We start from the raw sequence: 19,333 nt of genomic DNA on the forward strand, positions 1-19,333 counted from the left end.
AACCTAGAAAGTTGAAATTTTTAGAGAAGGAACTTCATAACCTATTAAAGGGAATAATCCGTGTCGATTTTTTATTTAGAATTTTCTTTATTGTTGAAACAGTTCCATTGTTAAAGATTTAGATAACCATTTCAACAATCAAGCAATTTCAACAATGAACAAAATTCTAAATAAAAAAATCGGCACGGATTATTGCCTTCGATAGATTATGAAGTTCCTTTCCTAAAAATTTGAAGTCTCTACATTGAAATTTGTAAAAGAAATTGTGAATTTTCGTAAAAGATAAAAAATACATGGGAGAGATACGAAGACTGTAGTGCCATCTATCGGCAAAACTTGTTCCTTTAAACCAATCTTAAATTTCGCATGCATACGAATTCAGAAGATTTTTTTTTTTTGGAAATTGTTATTGTATTATTATTATTATTATTATTATTATTATTATTATTATTATTATTATTATTATTATCGTTCATGGAGACACCGTGGTTCAATGGTAAAAAGCTTAGCTCTGGTGCGCGGGGTTCCTGGTTCGACCTCTGGTGCAGTAAGTTTGTAGTAGACAACATCGTGTCCGTGGGTTTCCTCAGAGTACTTCCGTTTCCTCCCACTTAGCCTAACAGGAATAATCATGAGACGTTAAAAAGAGAGATTTCATTTCATTTTCACTAACAATTATTATTCCAAACCCCCATCAGTTCGCAGATTCTTGTTTACGTAAGTTACTGTGACGTAAAATAAAATGGCTTGGGCGAAAATTCGTGTGAAGCAGGAGAGAAGAAAGTGTGATTATCGTGACCCAATAAAAAAAAAATCGGATTCTAGATTTCAACGAATTTACATTCCTGTATACCTAAGAAGTGATTTTCAATATTCGTTTGTCCGTCCTAACTTAACGTGATCACTCGCCTAGAAATCATATCATTCAAAGAATCGGTACCAAATTGTAGACTTAAAATTCTCTAATATAGTGTCTCGAATTTTCTTGTTACCTCAAAATAAGGGTAATTTGGTGAAAGGTGATTTTTTTAAATGAGATTTTCTTATACATCAAATACCTGTATTGCATTAACAAATCTATACTATGATATCGTCGCATGAGAACCAGAGGAACGTAACTCCATTTTCGTAGGTTCACAGGAGAGAGGACAAAAATATTATTTTCTTAGAGAGAGATGTGTTTTTAATAAGATGGTAATTGAGCTACATTACAACAGATGATCGACAAGGAGAACAGATGGCGTTACGTTCTATTTACACCAAACGAGGCTTTCAAATGTCCAAACATGAAAAACACGAAAACCGCATTTTTGGAGTTACGTTCCTCTGGTTCTCATGCGACGATGTGTCAAATTTCTGGGAAAAATCTACTAGTGGTAGTTTATTCATGTCGGTGAGTACTTTTCACATGATTTCTTTAAAGCTGACTAGATTATTTTCTTTTATATTTCATTAATATATATATATATATATATATATATATATATATATATATATATATATATATATATATATATATATATATATATATATATATATATATATATATATAATTTCATTAATAATCTGACAACATATAATTTATTTGTTCAGAATGAAGCTATGAGAATGGTTTTGCTCAGAAGGTTTTCTCAAGAATTACTCAGGTAATTTTGTTCAGTCATAGTGTAGAGTGAAACCGTGAATAACCAAATCCATTTCATAATGGTAGGCCTTTGGCTTCGCAGTGCTGTCCTGACATTCACTCAAAACTTATATTGCATTGTCGTACTTCGTTGGAATTGCTGGAGTGTTGTCTTTTCAATACTTAAAACATTCAAATTTTCTTTCTACTGTGTAGTGAGAAAAAAAATAAGAATTAATGAAAAAGTGCGTATTTTATAGTATTTTTTTTGGTAAATCAATGTTTATAGGACTATATCTCAGAAAGGAGATCACGTGAAATACTTTCCTGTGCACGATATGTGGATACATCCATTAACTGTAAGTTGTGAAAAGCAATTTACTCCTCAAAAACTTACGCACTTACATCATATGTGTTCATTGCAGTGAGACGGGCGAACATGCATTTATATTTTCCTGAGTATTTCTCGTGCTTTTTTATTGAAAAAATATGAATACGTATTTCTTCTACGAGCAGTGGTATTACAGAAAGAAGAGGCAAAATTTTGAGCGATGATGAAATTGCAGAATTAATGAATGACTCCAACTCAAATGATTATGAGCTAGAAAGTAATGACATGGATTATTCTGTGCTCAGTGGCGTATCCGGGAGTGAACAAGATAGTGACTCTATTTCAAGTGAACCTGAGGTTGTGTCGGGAAAGAAAAAAAGCGTCGTTTCTGTTAGAAGGCAGATTCTGATGTAGTTTGAAGCGATAAAATTGAAGTAAATGCAAACACCCGTATTTAGTCGTGTCTCGGGAATTGTTTAAAATGCTGGGCTATCTACAGAGTATTCCCCATATAAAGTGTTTCAGATATTTTTACCGTTGAGGTTTTAAAGTAAAGAAAGTTGTTGAGTTTTGAGTTTAACGTCCCGTTCAGCAGCAAGGCTATATGAGACGTGGACCGACTGATTAACGTAGAATCTACACAACATTAGTTTCCGCCGGGAATAGTAGAAAAAGAAATGAATTAATACGAAAACAGCAGATTGAGACAAAAATTACTAAAGCAAAAGTCTCTGTTTCCTAAGTAAAAACATATTACTTCAATTGAAAACAACAAAAAATTTACACTAATTATTCACATGTGCCTTGTACAGAAGCCAGCTTTACACGATTTTTACAAATCAACTACGCAAGAGCTATTAGTATGTCTGTCAAATGGTGGAAGAAACTGTTTTTTCTGCTGTTTGACTTATTACATGTCAATGCTCACATACTGTACAGGAAGAAAACAGGAAAATACCGGTATATCGCACTTCACACTTTTTATACGAACGTAACAGAAAAAAACTGCTTCATTCAGCAGGCATTGAAGTAAGGGACCATCCCAATCTTCACCCGGTGGAAGACTGGTAGCAAGGGACCATTACCCATAGAGAGTTCTCCCAATATCCACAAATTCTAATAGAGTAGGACAAAGGAAATACAAAGTGCTTAACATCCGCACAGTGAAAGGAAGTTTTTAATAAAATATTAGCGTTTATCGTCTGATGTATGAAGTTGGACTTTGCGTGGGAAAGTGCTTCGAAATGTACAATACTAAAGAGAAGTACTGGCACCCTTAAGTCTGAAAATATATTTTCTATGAAGTGTAAACTCAATATTACATATCAACTAAAATTGTATCATATAATAAATTTTGTGAGTGTATTTGTTTTGGTAAAAGTGTATTTTGTACTGCGTACAGTAATTGAAAAAAACTGACAAAAAGCAACAAATTTTCGAGGACCATCACATGCAAATCCAAACAAGATAAACAGTTCGTTTTTCTAATTTTAAACAATTGGTACGTTTACGGTATTAAACCCTATTAATTTCTGAGAAATTGGTTTAAAATCTTTGGAGATATGAAATTTTACAAGTAGCTCTGCAAAGTGATGGACAGTGTGCGTGACAAATTTAAATACCCGTCGGCCTGAGAGTATTCACGCGCCAGGAAAATGTTGCAGCGTGGCACTCCGTATAAACTGCGATACTTAAGGGCACAGAGGAGAAAAGAATCATAAACGAATCGAAACAGTTTGGTTGAAAAAGTTACTTTAAGATCTTTCCAAAAGTTTTTTTTTTTTTTTTTTTGATTGATAATACGCCGCAGCAATTCAGAGACAATGATGTTTTAATTTTTACAGAATAACAAGAAAATTACTACGTGTTGAGTAATGAAATTTTCAGAACTTACAGCTAATAGATGCACCTACATATCGAGCACAGGAAATTATTTCACGTGATCTCGTTTCCGATATATAGTCGTGCAAACATTAATCTTTCTAAAAAGCATGATAAAAATACGCACCTTTTTATAATTTCTATTTTTTCTCACTACACAGTACAAAGAAAATTTGTATGTCTTAAGTATTAAAAAGACAACAATCCAGCAATTCCAACGAGGTACGGTACGACAATGCGATACAGTTTTGAGTGAACGTCAGGGCAACATCGCGAAGTCAGGGGCCAGACCTTTATGAAATAGATAGATACCTCAATATTTATTTGAAAGAGTATTCTTTTATTATAGTTCAACGTAAACTTAATAAGGATTCAACTGCCTACCTTCCTGACGTATTAAGTAGAATTAATGAATTAAACAAAAGTTTCCAATTGGTAAACATTACTCTGTTCTCAGTGCATGATAAAATCCAAGCTTGGGGGGAAAAATTGAACTTGCAATGAAATATATCTTCAAGAATGAAATTTTAACCTAGTGTAAAGGGACAAGTTTTGCTGATAGATGTCACTACAATCTTCGTATCTCTCCCATGTATTTTTTACCTTTCACGAAAATTTACAATTTCTTTTACAAATTTCAACGTAGAGGCTTCAAATTTTTAGAAAAGGAACTTCATCACCTTTTAAAGGGAACAATCCGTGCCGATATTTTATTTAGAATTTTCTTCATTGTTCAAACGGTTCCATTGTTAAAGATTTGGATATCCATTCCAACAATCAAGCCATTTAACAATGAAGAAAATTCTAAATAAAAAAATCGGCACGGATTATTGCCTCTGATAGATTATGAAGTTACATTTCTAGAAATTTGAAGTCTGTAGGTTGAAATATGTAACGGAAATTGTGAATTTTCGTGAAAGGTAAAAAATACATGGAAAAGATACGAAGATTGTACTGCCATCTATTGACAAAACTTGTCCCTTTAAACCAACCTTAATGTTTTCTTGAAAGATTTATTCAGAAAAACAACGTTCAGCTAAAGTCTGATACAGTTCCTGAGATTCGGAAGCATTACCAACACTGATAGACGAGTTCAGGTGTTATTTCACAGAAGATTTGAGCTTAGAACGTTGGATTTTAAAAAAAGCTACAGATATGTGACGGAAACGTTGCCTTAAACCAGGGATGCAAATAAGCAATATTTTACTAGCCCAAGAAAAAAGCTACTATACCATATCCCACGATAGATATCATTTACTTACCTTTGAAATAAATAATCTATATATTAAAGGCTAGGTTTATATCAGGGGTGTGCAACTTGGAATAGTAGGCGGGCCAATCACAGAGCACTAAATGGCGTCGCTGGGCCTCATTGTAGATATATCATTTTTACGACAATTGAATAGTATAGTATTAAATGATGGAACATGTTCATCGTAATTTACGTCACAATAACACAAAACAACTGTTATACTGGTAACCAAAATATTTACTCACTAAAGAGGAGCAGAATAATGTATTTAGAACTTTGTCGGTACATCTAGCAATCCTTATACCGAGGGAAATTTCCCCCAAGTACCTGCGCTTGCCAAGTGCTTGTCTTCAGGGCGTTACCACATTTCGCACTGTGTGATCGATGGAAAATTTCCAGTTTAATCTTAACATGTTTTGTAAAAACGAAAAATTATGATAATTATTGTTTGCAACAACTGACCAGCGGGCCGGAAAACAGGGTTAGGCACCAGAGCCCTGCAAACCCAGGCCCGAAGACGGCCCGGCCCGACCCGAATGGATCTGAATTCTGTGCCCTGCTCGACCCGGCCCGGCCCGAATCTCGAGTCGGGCTCTAACCGGGCCGGGCACATTTCCGGCCGAAACGGGCCGGCCCGACTCGGCCTGAACACTGTGAAAGACGGATCGGAAACTAATGTTGGCAGCCTGTGTTAATCGTAATGTGATTGGCATGGGGGGGGGGCAAAGGGGGGCAGCTGCCCCCACACTTTTTTGAAGTAACCAATTAATGTATATAGTTTCATTTGGAAATGTAACGATTTTGTATGTGTTACTGGTTAATAGGAAAAAATGCTGCCATATAATATTTGCTGTTGCGTGACTACGTATTGGTTGTCTTCCCGTGGAGTAAAGAAAGCTACAGTAATTGCGTTTTAATCGCCACAGAAAATAACCCCAAAAAATAACCTATTGGAGCACAATTTCAGCATACTTTCATTTCTTCTTACAAGGGCTCGATATGTTAGTGAGCCGCTTTGAAGCTAATCGAAAGAACATTATGCAAAAAAGTAGGGCCTATTTCACAAGTTATTCTTTAATTGCACAAAAATTGACAGTTCCTAAAATGTCTTTTCTTCTTTCTAAAGTAAGGAATATCGATTAAAAAGAGCGTGATAAGAAACAACTTCTACCTTTTCCATTGTTTTGTAGTGTAATATACGAGTGAAGTGTTGTGTTTAAGGATGTACGAGTGTATATACAATAAAATTTAGTAAATTGAACATAATTCTAGGTTTTAAGTTTATTTTGTATAACTGAAGTGTGGATTGATTCTAAGCAGTGGCGTATTTACGATTTTGTTTCGGGGAGGGCTTTGCTAACTTTCGGGGGGGGGGCTTTGCCTGAAAATGTGAAAATTCTGCAAGATATTTAATATACTTTACTATAGTAAGTAAGATTTCGGGGGGGCTTCAGCCCGGAAGCCCCCCCCCTAAATACGCCACTGATTCTAAGTATTGTTGTGTTTTGATGTGTTCCAAGAAAGTGAAAACTGCACCTAATGGCAACGAACATATTTCAAGGAGTTGCAAAAGCAAATATTTCTTTAAATGTCGTAGCATATGCTTGTAGTATTTACTGCCTTTCATTTTCTAAGAGTAATAACATACATTTAATAGCATGTGTGGAATTAAATATTAAGTTTTTCATTAATCCTCAGTTTCAATATAACTTTTGCAAAACAAGCATCATTATTCATTACTATTATTAATATTATCCTTTCTATTTATTTGTTTTGCAAATTTATTAAATAATCTGATCACACAATTTTCCAGACAGAATTTTAAGATGTTCATGAGCAAGGAATCAAATCTTTTCTTACACTTTCGTTGTTTAAGAGTACAAAGGGCTAGTATCTACTTGCGTTGCTCTTGTCAAGTTACTTAATAAAATATGAAATACGATATACGGTATTTTAACTGAAAATATAGTATCCTATTAGTTATACAACCTTTCGTCAAACAAAATGTTAGAAACAACCAGGAAAACTAACAGTTATATACAAATATTCAGATAATGTCTTGCTCCCTCACTTTTAACGTCCAACCGCCGCCACTGGTGTTTCGGAAATTAACTCTTTATTCAAGACTGTAAAGTACTGTACTTTTACTACTCTTATTACTACTACTACTGCTACTATTATTATTATTATTATTATTATTATTATTATTATTATTATTATTACTTCTACTACTACAACTGCTACGAGCGTCAGAGTTGACATGTCTGGTGGTACATACTTTACAATCTAAGTACAGAAAAAATCAAAGAAATACTAGTTATTATGGCCAGTCTGCGTAGTCTGGCCAGTAGAATGCATTCACATCTGGTGCTAGAGGTCGTCGGATCGATCCCTTCTCGTGTTATGTGAGCTTTGTGGTGGACAAACATCGTGAGCGTGGGAGTTTTTGGATTAGCCCGTTTTCGTCCACTGTCTTCATTCCACCAATTCATCCATCATCATCCATACGTCTTGAGCCGTAATTGCCTAAAGAACATATGAGAAAGTCAAGTCCTTGACCTACTAATTAGAATTTGTTCCGCTACCATTAGACCACGGAGACCGAAACCATGAACTGGCATGTTCATAAGATTAGCGTAATTTCTAGTAATGTTCAATTAGCACGGCAGATTCCAAATCATATTACATGTTCCTGTATTCTTTATAATTCGATGCTACAATAATAATAACAAAAAACAATGATCAAATAAATCACCCAGACCCCAAGATCGATGAAGTGTTCCTGGAACGGTGCGTAACAAGTAAATAACAGAGCTATATGACGGAATGCGAGGCAGTAAATCGAAACAAAATCCACACATATCATTGTTGATCAAAAAATACCTCAAAAGTCCCCTGAATGAAAAATGTATAGATATCAGCTATCAAAAATGCCTCTTAACTAGAGATGCAAAAAAGCCGGCTTTTTTGAATCGATGGTTTTTTTCACATAAAAAGCCGGCTTTTTTGGGAAAAAAACGAGAATTTTGGAAATTTTGGCTTTTTTCATTTTCATGATTTTTCTATCTAAATAGCTTTCTTATAGTATATTCTATAGTTAGATAAGAATTCCATGACCTGAATGCCATATTTCGCTCTAAAATTCACCATCAAGATGGATGGAGCACATGTTTTATGAATTAAAGCTAACATGAAGAATATGTATTTGAGCTCAATTTTAGAGGGCATTTAACTTTATTTTAACTTTTGAGTTATCGACATTTTTTTCTTCTCGGGATCATTTCAGTTTGTCGTCTGTGTTTCATTTCTAAGAGCTTAGTACTCTAGTTTCTAGCGCAAAAGAAACTTACGTTTTTCTCTATATCCGTCAAAGCGTACGTTTTTCAATTTATCCGTCTAACCGTACTTCCACATTTCTGTTATACTGTAGATGTGCAACGATTTAGCAATGATTTTCCGGATACAACCTTGAATACTAATTTATACAATCAGTAGCGGATTTAGAAACGTACTTTGGGACGGGTTTCTCTGATTGTTTCATTTTCTAAAATGTCTTAATTTTATTTGGGAGGAGCTTGAAGTTTATGAGTACAGGCATAACTAATACTGTATTTCGTTTCGTTTATATATTTAGCGATAATCTTCCGGATACAACCTTGAAGATCATTTTATACTGAGAATCAGTGGCGGATTTAGAAAAGTATTTTGGGAGGTTTTTTTCTTACTAATGTTTAGTTTTTCTAAACATTCGTAATTTTTATTTGACGGGAGCTTAAAGTTTATGAGTAAAGGCATAATTAATATATATTTCGTTTGTTTTAGACATTCCGTAATTTTGGGGAACAGGCTTCAGTCCGAAAGACCGCCCCCCCTAACCTTCGCAAAACCGTCACTGCTGGTAATTAGTAATAATAACGATTTAAAAACAATAAGAAATGAAGTCGGCCAACTCACAGTACACGCACTATTTCTATTTCATAGATGGAATGAAGAAAAGTTTTGTCAGAATGGTCGAATGCTGAATTGAATCCGGACTTCCCGATAGAAGTGCAAAAGCGCCACTCAGTCATGTTTGTTGTGCAGTTGTATTTATCTTAACTTAAATATATTCCGTAGTCCTTTTTTTGGGGGGGGGGTGTTGGTGGGGTGGGGAGAGTTTCATAATAATATGAAGGGTGTGAGCCAAGAACATGGTAACTAAAAAAATTTTGAATTGCTGAGTTACGCAGCATCAGATAGACAGCAACGGATACCGCTTCGTTTAATTCCTCATGTATAGTCTTATGTGAAAAATCAGCTTTCCGACTTTCAAAATGGATTGTGTAGCAGAAAATTTCTAATTTCTTAAAATAGTAAAATTGTGGGTTACCATGTTCTTACCTCACACCCTTCATATGTTGAATCCCTCTTGTTAAAAATATAGAAAACCTGAGGACTGAGTAAACCGTGATGGTGCTTATATAACTGTAGAATTTCAAGAATATACAAAACCAAAAGCTCTAGATGTGCAGCCTTTAAGTGTATCATGTAAATCTAAGTATTTCTCTTATGTTTTATTTTAATTTTATTTTGTTCCAAAAAGAGGGTATGGAATATTTTGAAGTAAAAATACTACATAGAATTTTGCTACTTATTTGAGTGTTTTTTTTAAAAGAAGTATTTACTTTTAGGGTTGGCTGGTTTACACCAGCTGTTTTTCTTTTTTTTCTTTTTTTTTTTTTTTTGAATAAACAACTGATTTAAAAAGAAAAAAATAAAAAAGAACGAAAAATGCGAATCGTGTGAACTTCATGGTGACGTTTCCATACATCAAACCATCTGCATTAGTTTTATTTCCTTTTCACCTTTTAATCAAGGTGTCCCATGTTCAATTCTCGGTCGAACCACAACCCTTCTTTCATGCGTAAACAAAGTAGCGGTTCGGATGTAACTTTAAGCGAAAGTCTTCTCCTTGATAACCTCGATATTACGTAAGGATGTTAAGCCTGAACATACGAAACGAAACTAAATTGTATATTTCTGCATGCCTGAATGCCTGTTGTTTTATAAAGAAGCCAAGGTTGTTTCAATATACTGATATAGATTGGCAAAATTTATCGATTGCCTACGTAGCTTCCAACATTAGCTTGGATTGTACTTTCAATGATATGTACGTACTAAATTTGTAATTTAATACCTCAGTTTTAGCGTACTGATTATGATATGTTGACCTTTAAATTTTACATGCAAAGCAATAACAGGATTTAGAGTAATGACGGGATTTTCCCGATGGTTAGGGCGGGAGTTTCTCAATTTAAGAAATTTACTGACCGGACTTCTTTAAGCTTATGTGACCTCTTCCAGCATAACCCCGTTGTTGCATAATAACACCAAGGCGAAACAAACTTATTTCTGTCAATATGTAATATAAATACATAAAGCAAAATATCTAAACCCAATAAACCTGGTTTAAACCAAAAAAGCCTAGTTTAAACTCCCCCCCAAAAATGGGTTTTTGGCATTTTCAAAAACAACCATGGTTCTTGCCAACCCTGCTTACTTTTGTATGTAGGAGGTTAAAAAAAAATCTTGTTATATACATTGGTTAATGCTTTGGAATTCATAATGTAAATATGTTGAGAAGTAAAACTGTTTGAAATATCTTTTCGAAATTCATGGTTTATTTTTGAGGTTTTATATTATCATCGGCATCAACCACTACTAATTAAATGACTTTTTGTGTTGTAGAGAAGCGAAACAAAATCTGGTTTATCAATTTAAAGCAGAATTTTCAAAAAAGCCCAAAATTTCCCAAGCAAAAAAGCGAAGCAGAAAAAACCGAGTTTTTTTTTCAAAAAAGCCGGTTTTTTTCCGATCCCTTGCATCTCTACTCTTAACATCACATATAATAGAAGGGATAGTTGATATTAAGAAAATGAAAAAATAAAGTTTCCTAAGAAACCAATAGTGCAAAATGAACATCGCTTTACTCTATGTCCTTGTACGCATCGAATAGCACGGAAACAGATTCAACAGTTTCAGGCTTTAGAGCATTTCTCCGTTCCTGAGTACTAAAATCTCTTTCAGTAGACGCACTAGAAGCAGGGATGACGAGATACTGACGCGTTAATTTACACAATTTTGGTAATGTTTGTTCTTGTTGCTTCCACCACTGCAGTATATCTAGTTCTCTTACACATGATGATATGTTGAGGTAGATGTCTACTTCATCATCAAATTCACCAGAGACTGAATGTCTATCTTCCCAATCCATTAGTTTATTCTTCTTGGTAGGTGGTTCCAAGTTATGCCAACTAGCCTAAAGGAGGCGATGGTGAGAAATAAATGAAATAGTGGAGTAAATAAAGTGGAAGGAAACAGGAGAACGCCGCGAACCCCCCACACGGTGTTTGTCCACCACAAAGTTCACTTGGCGAGAGCTCGGATCAAACCAGGGACCCCATACACCAGAGGTGAACGCTCAACCACTAAGCCACCGTTCCAGAAACACCTAATCGACCCTGGCGATTTGGTGATTTATTTGATCATTATATTTTGTTATATTTGTAGCATCATACTATAAACAATACATGAACATGTAACACCATTCGATATTTGCCTTGCTAATTGAACATTACTACAAATTGCACTGATCTTATGAGTACGCCAGTTTATGGTTTTGCCCTCCGTGGTCCAATGGTAGCGTACCAAATTCTACTTACTAGGTCAAGTACTTGACTTTACCATACGTTCTTTAGGTAACTGCGGCTCAGGCTGAATGGATATGATGGGATGAATTGGTGGAAAGAAAACAGTGGGAGGAAGCGGGACCACCCCAGAAACTCCCATGCACACGATGTTTGTCCACAACAAAGCTCACATAGCATGAGCAGGGATTGATCCGACGACCTCTAGCACCAGATGTGAGTGTTTTTTCTATTGAGCCACTATTCTCCCTCGTAGATCAAGCATCGGTTCATATTCTACGCAGACCGGCCATAATAACTAGTCTTGAATAAAGAGTCAGTTTCCCAAACACATTACGATTAACATAGGCTGACAGTAAGACCGTACAAACACGGCAAAAATAGAGGTAGTGGAGGACATTAAGAAAACAAATAGGCTGACAACATTAGTTTCCGAACCGTCTTTCAGAGTATCGGGCCGAGCCGGGCCGGCCCGGCTCGGCCCGAAATGTGCCCGGCCCGGTTAGGGCCCGGTCCAGTTTGATATTACTTGAAACGGGTCGGGCCGGGTTGGGTCGGACCGGGCCGGGCACCGGGCCGAACCGGGCGCGCCCGGCCCGTGCGGGGCTCTGTTAGGCACACGGCTGGTTTATATGTTTGTCTCCAATCCTTTCGACAATGAGAACTCGAAAACCACAAGTGCTAGAAACGTGCCGTTTTCACTGGTCGAGTCCAAATTTTGTGTAGATTGTCCAGTTCTCATTCAAATTTTCAAAAAACGTGTCGTTATTGTTCTATTCAACATTTTAAGAACCGTTTTGAGCTCATAAGCTTAACATTGTTGCAGGCAGAAATTACATACTGTGCTAGGCAACCAGTAGAGAAGTTACGTACGGCGGGTTGTCAAACATTGCAGGCGCTTTGCTTAAATGAATGGCAAAACCCATCGCATGTTCAAACTTCATATAACTTCAAAAGGCCTCAAGAGACGCAATGAGGCGTACTTCGACGGATATGGGTTTATTAGAAAAAATATTTCTACTTGATATCGTGTTACTTCTACAAACCTACAAACTCACTCCAACATCTATACATAGCAGCTGTATAGCACATCTATACATAACTGTGAGTCTCCTATCCTTTACTTGTGTAAGTGAGACATGCACAGTAGGAAGGAGATTCATGGTCATAACAGAACGATGCGCTGAGTAGGCAGCTCAGGTTCAGCTAGTGAAATATAAAAATATCAAAATAGCAAATGACCGAACAAAATATCAAACGGTTTCAAAAATGGACAGGCTCTAAAAAGATGACGTTTTCACTGATCGATTGCAAATTTTATGTAGATTGTCCAGTTCTAATTAATATTAAAAAAAACATGACCATTATTTCTTTATTACATTTTTACGGGTACACTGGAAGTGTTGAAATTAGAAAAAACTAAAGTATCTTATCCTACGCATTATACATTCCAACACCACATAATTGTATAGGGGGTTGCATGGCTCTCAGGCGTTTGTTTCATGGCCAAATTACAATGAAAAACGAAGGATAACCATTTCTCCCATCTAAGTTGAATCTTTATTGTTTGGAGTGTTTGTCCCAATAAACATGATATATGACTGATATTATAATTAATTGTGTGTGTAATGTATTTGCTTATTACGTACTGCATGCAATAAGAAAGAAAACACTGATCACACATGAATTAAAAACTCCAACCGGAAATAGGCTCAAATCTTGCATACGGTGCGAGATATTGGAAAAGTAATCGAAAATATCTCCCCTTTATGGTATCTCTTGCCAATTTTTATCAAAACGTCTTTCATTTGTGTCTGTAAAGGAGCATGTACAGATGTGAGAAAGCACAAGGAGATTCATGCTCATATATGAATGATGTGCTGTGTAGAGAGCGCAGGTTCAGCTAGTCTATACATTAAAATGCTACGTTTATATGTTTATCCGCAATCCTTCCGATAATGAAATCTCGAAAACCACAAGTGCTAGAAATGTGCCGTTTTCACTGGTCGATTCGAAATTTTGTGTAGATTGTCCAGTTCTCATTCAAATTTTCAAAAACAGTGTCGTTATTGTTCTATTGAACATTTTAGGGGCCGTTTAGAGTCCATAAGATTAACATTGTTGCAGGTCAAAACTATGGTGTGGGACAACCAGTAGAAAAGTTGAGTATGTCGGGTTGACGGACATTGCAGGCACTTTGCTTAAATCGGAATTGCAAAACCTATTGCATGCTGGCAACTTCAAAGGCCTCAAGAGACGCAATGAGGCGTACTTCGACGGATATGGGTTTATTAGAAAAAATATTTCTACTTGATATCGTGTTACTTCTACAAACCTACAAACTCACTCCAACATCTATACATAGCAGCTGTATAGCACATCTATACATAACTGTGAGTCTCCTATCCTTTACTTGTGTAAGTGAGACATGCACAGTAGGAAGGAGATTCATGGTCATAACAGAACGATGCGCTGAGTAGACAGAGCAGGTTCAGATAGTATCGTGATATTAAAAACTCGCCCGCACGGATTAATCACTTGCCCTGGGGGAGTGGTTATTTGCATCCCTGCCTTAAACTTTGTCGAAAAAAGAAAAGCAGGAACTGGTTGAAATGATACGTGGACTAGAGCGTATCTTTCGTAAAATAAATCTCTCCAATTGCTGGATCAAAAAGAAAAAGGAATATCCTGCTATAGCTGATAAAACAGTTAAATTTCTACCCTACACAACTACTTATCTGTGTAAAAGTGCTTTCTCCTTTCTTGCATATATCAAGAATAAATATACAAACAGAATTGTAGTTGAACTTGACTTGAGACTGAAACTTTCACGAATTATTATTCCTGACATTAGAAGCCTAAACTTATTCACATAAATAAGTGTAATTCTTTACAATTAAATACAAGCATGTTAGTAACATTGCAGTTTGTGTATGTGTGTTAGAGGGGTACCCATGGAGGGTTCACCGGGTACACATCTCTGTAAAACCTCCTAACTCAACCTACATTTGTACACTTTCGTAACAAAACTATACTTGTTTAACAGGGAAATGATTGATGTAGCATGAAAATTTGATCTTACACTTCATCTGTACGCTTTCTCTTATAAAAATAATCTAGTTCTACATTTTTTTCTGAATATATAGGTAGAAGTATTAAACAATTACTTAACGTCTTTTTGGGTACAGATTAATATCCGTTCAATACTACATAGACGTACTGGCTGGGTTCCTAGTGGAATCGGTTTTCGGGTCTGAACGGATTCGGTTCCGGAACCGGTTTTTCGGATCCAGGTCTGGAACCGGTTCTTCATATCCAGGTCTGGAACCGGTTCCCAAGATCCGGTTCTGGAATCGGGTATTCGGACCCAGGTCTGGAACCGATCTCCAAGAACCGGTGACCATCTCTACGCTAAACCCGAGCTGCTGGCAGGCTGTGAACAGTGTGCTAGATGAAATGATGGAAGCGACAGGCAGCGGCAGCTAGTCTTATTTGGCTAAACAAACTGGGTAACTGACAAACTCATTGGCTAAACAGGCAAACTCATTTGGCTAAACACAAACTTGTGGACCAAAATTTTTTTCTGGGGGCACAAGCGGGTCTGGGCGGCGAGGGCAGAAGCACATGGTCCTCTTTGCATTTTTTTAAGGTGAACTTTGTGCCTTCTTTACGGTCTTTGGGGGCTTTCGGATCCAGGTCTGTAACCGGTTTGTAAGATCCGGTTCTGGAACCGGGTTTTAAGATCCAGATCTGGAACCAGTTCCTAAGATTCAGATCTGGACCTGGTTCCTCAGATCCGGTTCTGGAACCGGGTTTTCGAATCCAGGTCCGGAACCGGTTCTGAAAACCGGATCTCCGAGAACCGGAACTTTGTGGCCATCCCTAGGACTGGCTTGTAGTATTGGATCCCCCAAAATTTGGATCCGTTCCAACAAAAAATTATAAGTGCGCGCCTGATGTGTGTGACTGCGTACATTGTCTTACTTTGAAGATTTGGATGTTTAAACGTCTTTCTTGTTAGACATGTTTCAATTGTAGGCAGTTTATACGTATTCATGTGTAAGTTATACTAGTAATGTGCTTCGTTATAAATGTTTGGTTTATTTGATTAATTATAAATATTTCCTTCCTTCAATTTTAGTTAAAATTTAATATTTAAACCCTAAGTAGTGCGTCTGACTTCACTGTACTAAATTGGTGACACGCAAGAAAAAAAAAAGTTTGAAAATCTCTGAATTATTCGATTTTGATACACTTTGTCGTATACTTTTTTGATGCTTCCAAACAGTGGTGGATCTAGCCTGGGGCCGGGGGAGTAAAAGGCCTCCCCAGGTTTTTGAGTGACAAAAATAATGTAAGCTATAATTTATATATTTTTGAAAGTTTCTAGTAAAATCATAATCTGGGTTCTAGTTGCCCCCCCCCCCCAGTTTTACGCTCTAGATCCGTTTCTGCTTCCAAATGTTTCCGTTCATTGGGTTTTTAAATCAGCCTAGAATAAGAACATGACTTTTACTTCTACCCTCCATCTCGATTTAAAAGCATTCAGGGAAAACTCGCGAAACTTACTCCCTTTTGATATAGAATGATGTAAAAATGTCTTTGAAGTCCTCCAACATTCCTTATTTTTGGGGTTCAGTATAGTCAATTATATGCCCCCACCTTCCAATTATATATATATATATATATATATATATATATATATATATATATATATATATATATATATATATATATATATATATACAGTGGCGGATCCAGGATATGATCAAGGGAGGGGCTAAACCATAATTTGCCGTTTTTTCCAGTGTAAAGCTGAATTGAAGCCCATTTTATCCAGTGTAAACCTGAGCGTCAAGGGGGGGGCTATAGCCCCGTAGCCCCCCCTTAGATCCGCCCTTGTGTGTATATATATATAAAAAACTTTCGCTCGTTTCTTGGATTACAGGATCACTGGCAGTGCCTATCGGGCTCAAGCCCTCCATCTCCCGAAATAAATTTGTAAGTTTTTTTTTTTTTTTCGCATTCCACGTACAACAATAATCCTTCTTACCATTTCTAAGAATTTCATTGACTTTCCATTTTCTTATGGTCATTCCTCAGAGATAATAATACTTTGCTTACAAATTATAATTTGTCAAATTTCATTTCATTTAAGAGCTGCGTTTTTTTTTTTTTCTTTCTTTCGTCCAGTCTACTCTTCTGTTTCTTTTTCTTAGTTGTTACTTTCTTTCGTTTCTCCTATCATATTTTCGACTGTTGTTAGTTGTGATTCAAGTCGACCGTCGTCGTCAGTAACCAATGTACTGACCAAAACTAATGTAAGAGGAGCTGTTAAGCGAAACTGGTGTTCCACACCAAGTTGCACGAATATAACGAGACTTTAGTTACTTTAGCAAAGGAATGTTTATATCGTTAATTATAAAGATAAATGTTTGAATTAAAGAAAATCAAGAGGAAGGAATAAGTAGCCCGGGAAATTAGGTAGGCCAAGAAGATTCTTCCTTTTTCTTCTATGAATAGAATACAAGATTAGATTCACTGCTGAATTTTATGGGGCACAGTGGTCCAGTGGTAGAGCGTTCACCTCCGGTGCATGGGGTCTCTGGTTCGATCCCAGCTCGCACCGTGTGGACTTTGTGATGGACAAACACTGTGCTGGAGGGTTTTCTCGGGATTCTCCCGTTTCCTCCCACTTTCTTCATTTCATTCATTTCTCATAATCACCCTCTCCTTTAGCATAACCGTAGGACGTAAAACTCAAAGATTTCATTTTTCACTGCTAAATTTTTGTGTGTATCATATGACATGAGTTATGGGAATTACCAGTCTGCAATTCTTGCCATTAAAAGTGTAATCAGTACAATTCAGCTTCAACTTGTCTCCAACATTTTCTTTCAGCTAAAAACGTACACAGATAAAACTGAATATTTCCATTTTTTTCTAAAATAAAACCTGTTAAGTTGAAATTAGAAAACAAATATTCAACGACTGTTTGCAGGAGTGTCTTTTCATGGGGGGGAGGGGGGAAGATCCTCCCCCAACATACGAGTTTCACGGGTCTTTTTCTAGTATATAAGTAGGCAATCGATTAAAATATATTTAGTCCTAAAATTCAGGTGAGCAATTGCCCCGTACTTCTCCGTGATGTGCATAGCCCCCCTGAAACAAAATCCTAAATACGCCACTGATCACTGGTATGTTTAAATGAAACGAAATGGAATTCATGATTTTATGTCCCACGGTTATGCCCTGCAGACTATAGGAGACACTAGATTAGTAAACATGAACTACTATTGAATAACTGGTGACAGGGATTGTAGAAAAAAAACTGGAGAACTCTGAGAATACGCAGGGACATGGTGTTGAAATGGAAATGAATTTTTTGAGTTTAACATCCCACGATTATGCCGGTTAAGCTAAAGGAGACGGTGATGATGAGAGACGAATGAAATGGTGGAATGAAGAAAGTGGAAGGAAACGAGAGAACCCCAAGAAAACCCGCGCACACGGTGTTTGTCCACCAAAAAGTTCACTTGGCGGGAGCAGGCATTGAACCCGAGACCCCAAGTACCAGAGGTGAACGCTCTGCCACTGAGCCATCGCGGCCCCGGGGACATGGTATTGTTCACCATAAACTCTTATAGGCTGGAATAGGGTCAGGGAATCCTAGCACCAAAGGTGAGGCCTTTACCACTGGACCACCTTTGCCCCCAAATACGTTTAGGTTATTCAACGCATAGGCCTATGGCATAACGCTGATATCTAGAGACATTACTTCGCTTGATGCATCAAATTATATTGACTTATACGTTGTAAGAAGAGCTACACACATCCTTGTAAAAAAGAATACCTTGACAATTGCATTAGCCCTGTTTACTTTATGATTAATTATCTTATAAAAAAAAATATATAGGTTAATTCACGAGAAGAGAACTTACCTTGGAAACAAATACGAGTTTTGGCAGCCTACAAGTCGTCTCTCGCGTTTCCATCCAGCTGATAGGTGGCGTTGCGACACAACTGAAGGAACAGTGTTTTGTTTTTCTGTCATGTATGAATGGCGTGATTGAGGCTTTTTTTTTTCCTCCCTAAATTGAACAAATAAAATGAAACCTAACAACAACGTTTGGAAGCAATCAAAGATAGAGGAAAATAGGAGACATATCTTGCAAGAAGAAAGAAATCAGAAAAAGAGTGAGAGGCTATCACGTTGTTAGTGAAAGGTTCAGAATGTGTTTTCTTTGACATTGTTGAAAACAAGTCTATAATTCTTTTCGTATTTTTTCTCTCCGTTCTTAACACAATAAATCGAACAGAAAATGATGCTAGATTTAACGGGAGAAATCATATAGAAGATAACGAGGCGTTAAATCATCTGAAGATGTGGAGAAAGACACTGAAAAAGTGTTTTGTTTCCCATTTCCTTCTAATAAGATTGGTAGTCTGTAGGAAATGGTATGGAATGCTATTTGTTGTTATCTATAGATACGAGTGAAAGAACTCCAAGTTGATTACTAAGCTAGGCTCTTCAATAGTTCAGTGGTACAGTGTTCACC

At 36.6% G+C, this 19,333-nt stretch overlaps 1 protein-coding gene across 1 annotated transcript in view; it reads right to left on the reverse strand.

Moving 5' to 3' along the window:
- The window catches only part of LOC145682419 (gamma-aminobutyric acid receptor subunit rho-3-like), a 75,417-nt gene extending 56,578 nt beyond the window's left edge, over positions 1-18,839 (reverse strand). The window contains exon 1 of the mRNA XM_081754045.1: positions 18,716-18,839. The gene's annotated coding sequence lies outside the window, so the exon portion shown is untranslated. The remainder of the gene's footprint in view (positions 1-18,715) is intronic.
- Between the last annotated feature and the right edge of the window lie 494 nt (positions 18,840-19,333).

The sequence above is a fragment of the Thermobia domestica genome, chromosome 3 (genome assembly GCF_964235325.1).
Source record: "Thermobia domestica chromosome 3, izTheDome1.hap1.1, whole genome shotgun sequence".
In the NCBI taxonomy this organism is placed as follows: Eukaryota; Metazoa; Arthropoda; class Insecta; order Zygentoma; family Lepismatidae; genus Thermobia; species Thermobia domestica.